We start from the raw sequence: 3,716 nt of genomic DNA, 5'->3' as shown, positions 1-3,716 counted from the left end.
CAGGAGAACGGAGCTGGAAAGCAGGTTAGTGGGGTGGGGAGGGAAATGGGGATTTTGCAGTATCCTTCCCCTGCCACGCCCACAGAACCGGTAGTAAAACATTTTGAATCCCATCAATGATAATACCACAATGGCAGGATCCCCCCCCCCTTAGTGGGGACTCTAGTATTACTCCAGAGAAAGCTACCTCCTCGAAGACGTTTTGAAGGAAGTGTGTGAAACCAAACCATTGGAGAAAGGATGGTACCCAGAGAGAAGATCCGTAGGTCAGGGTGGAAAGGAAGGTCCTTTAGGGGCTGTCTGAACTTGGTGGTTTTCTTAGCTAGTTTGGGAAATGAACCGTCTGCAAGAAAATCACCAAGCTCGAATAATATGCAGCTAGCACTATACTAATAACATTGAGGGGAAAAGGAAATTTAACTGTTATGTGTATCTCTATACTATAGCTTGTATGGCCAAAATGATGGCCAAGAAAGTCGCACTGTGTTCAGTTTTTAATGTTTACTCAATAAAATTTATTTAAAAAGAAAGAAAACAAAACCACCAAGCTCGGAGAACTCCAAGAACGCTCCAGAAAGGATTCTGTAATGAAGACAGGCAAGGAAGGCAGGACCCTTACACACACACACACACACACACACACACACACACACACACACACCCTCTACTTCTTGGCCATGTTGCACAAAGTCCATGGCCTACCCAGAATTCTCCTAGCTTTGAAATACCTTTAGGGGAAAAAAAAAACTCGTTCTCCCAGATCGAATGGAGACGTGATAGAATGATTGCCGTAGACTTGGCGCTAGTTTTTAATTCGCGGGTCGAGAGACGCCAAGGTGACAGGCAACGGAGCAACTAAGGGGCTGCTTGTTCTGAATTATCTTTCCCCAGATCTGACCAAAGTTCAGGGTTGTACACAAACAAGGGGGGGGGGGAAAAGGGGCTGCTCCCTAGAAGGCCTGTTGCTTTTTCCCTTCCAGGAAGTTGAGAAGGTTGGGAACCCCCCACCTGTCCAAGGTGTGGAATTCTTCCGCTTGGCTGTGAAGGGACGGCCCTTCCAACAGGCCCGTGCCGATCTAAGGTAATCCCATGTTCTCAGGGACTTAAAGCCAAAGGAGTTGGAGGAAGAACGTTTGCATGTCTCGAAAGGGGGCAACCCCTGACAAAGAATCTTGGGTGGGAACAGGCGATGTGCTGGTGTTGGATCTAAGGCGGCCGTTCCAAGTTGAAGAAAGTCCTCCTTGGAAAATGTAAGATGCCGGAGAATTCTTCCAGTCCGTCTGTCTGCTGGAAAGAAGGAAGGGCAGAGCAAGGCAAGGTAAGTCGTTTCTTCACCGTGAACATCCTTACAGTCGGTCCAGTTAGAGCCTCCCTAAAGTTGGAGGACAGCCCTCATCACCTCTGGTGAAAGAGGACCTCAGGTTATCATGCTGGCTTGGGAGACAAGGGGGGCGGCAGTCCAGTGCGCTGAAAGAGAACATTCCACAGGATTCTTTTTCACACAGGTTGTACTACCAAATCTGGGTATCCGTTATTCATGTAGAGGTCCGTGTTTTCTTGAGATTATCCACCTCTGTTAAGTGGTGCAAAGGATGCGGCTGCTTTAACAATTCAAAGGGGGATGCTCCTCTGCTTCCGAGTACTTTCACAAAGTGTGTGTGTGTGTATACACACACACGCACACAGGGGTGGGATTCAACATTTTTAACAACCGGTTCTGTGGGTGTGGCTTAGGTGGTGGGCATGGCTTGGTCATGTGACTGGGTGGACATGGCTTGGTGGTCCTGTGACTGGCTGGGCGTGGCCAACTCAACATCACTCACATCGAGGCACACATCTCCTCGCCTGGCCTCTCATGACTGTGGGGATGCTGCAACAGTCGTAAGTGTGAAAAATGGTCATAAGTCACTTTTTTCAGTGCCATTGTAACTTTGAATGGTCACTCCACACAAGCAAAGTACCAGCAAAGGAGGGGAAAAAAACTCCAGAGAAGTTCCAGAGACAGGAAGTCTAGTCCTGCCAAGAATGTAATAAGGGTTAATGGAGAGGCAGTTTCTGTAAGCAACACCAGAATGTTTCCTTCCTGCCTTCCTTACAGGATTAGGCCAGTAATTTCTTCTAACAACCGGTTCTCCGAACTGCTTAGAATGTTAACAACCGGTTCTAGCAAATAGGTGCGAACTGGTAGAATCCCACCCCTGCATACACACCTTCTCCCAAGATATACATTAGCTATTTATTTGTAGATAATATATCTTGTTTGTTTGAAGAATGAGAAACTTGTTTCTAATTTGAGCGGAGATGATCACGCATGAAAGACTAATGGGGTTACCATCTAGAGGGCCACCTCCTTGTACAGACACAACACCCCAGTTTCACAGCCAGAAATTCCGGCTTGAGGTCCAGTGGGAAGGGGGCCACCTTCTGAAATCCTAAAAACCAGGTTTGCTCCAGTCAATCTAGGGCAGTGCTGGCTAACCGTTTTTGGGCTCCCGTGCCGATAATTGCATGCATGCTTGTCCTCGCATGCCATCACCCAGAAGGCAATGTGCACGCACCCCCCATGCCTCTTGTACTTCTGTGCATGCACCCACTACCCCCTACCCATGACACATGCTTCAGCACATGTGTATCTCCTGCGTGCTTCCACGCCCCTGCACCAGATACCCAACGATCAGCTGGCAGGTGGCCATGCGCAGTACACCTTTTCAATGTGAGTACTCGCTCTGCCAGCAGTAATGGCTCTGCGTGCCACTCCGGCATGTGTGTCATAGGTTCGTTACCACGGATCTAGGGTGAGGCCTTTGATCCTCAAGGACCGAGAAAGAGCTGAGGGCCTTAAGAGCTTGTGGATACCACATGACTGCAGAGTTAGAGGGAGACTGGATCATTCAGAAGGGGTTGATGCTTCAATTTTATCGAGGAATCAGAGTGGGCTAGAAATATGGGCTTGGGGGAAGGGCTGTTCAGGCTCTCAGTGAAGAAGTCAGATGCAGAGACCGCTCTCCGATGACTCCTTGGTCTTTGGGTGTATGGTTTCCACCGAAGTCCGTGCCAGAAGTAATGCTTATTCTGAAGTTAACAAGGAGCACTGCAAGGGAACCGACCACGAGAGGACCCAAGTGCCCTGGGAGGAGAAGCAAAGGGATGAGTGGCATTTCTCAAATAAGAGAAATGCCGTCGAGGCAGACTTTAAAACGGCTGGGTTGCCAGGTATCGGGGCTTCCTGAAGTCGGGGCCGCTGACTTCAGCAACCGAAACTGTCTGCCTGGCTCAGCAAGTGCTAAATGTTGCCTTTCTTTACAGCTGAAACTTAGCGGGGATTACTTGGGAAGGCTGGAAGCTGGAAGGGGACGGGGTGGGGGAATGAAGCCTGTGTAATTCGGCCCAGAGTTATTTGCAGAATCTGCTGACGCCGGGCCAAGTTTCCAAAGTCCCAAGTTCTTCAGGGGTCAAACCGGTCTCCCGCGGGGAGTCACCTGATTGCACCACCCAATTTATCAATTCCTTAGCCTGGTTTTTCCAAGGCCAACCCCCCTCCCCCCGCCCCGTCCTTCCAATAATTGTGCCAGGCGAAAGGAATTAACGTGGGGCAGCAAAGGGGGGAGGAGGCGCCAACTCTTTAAGGCTGGTTTCCAAGGGAGCCTCTCCCCCCACTGAACACCCAGAGAGCAACAATGCAGCAGAGGCCGAGGGAACACGACTCGACACCGGAC

The sequence above is a fragment of the Notechis scutatus genome, chromosome 7, assembly GCF_049901735.1.
Source record: "Notechis scutatus isolate UNSWTSFEM ecotype Mainland chromosome 7, rNotScu1.2, whole genome shotgun sequence".
Taxonomy (NCBI): Eukaryota; Metazoa; Chordata; class Lepidosauria; order Squamata; family Elapidae; genus Notechis; species Notechis scutatus.
This window is presented reverse-complemented; position numbering follows the sequence as displayed.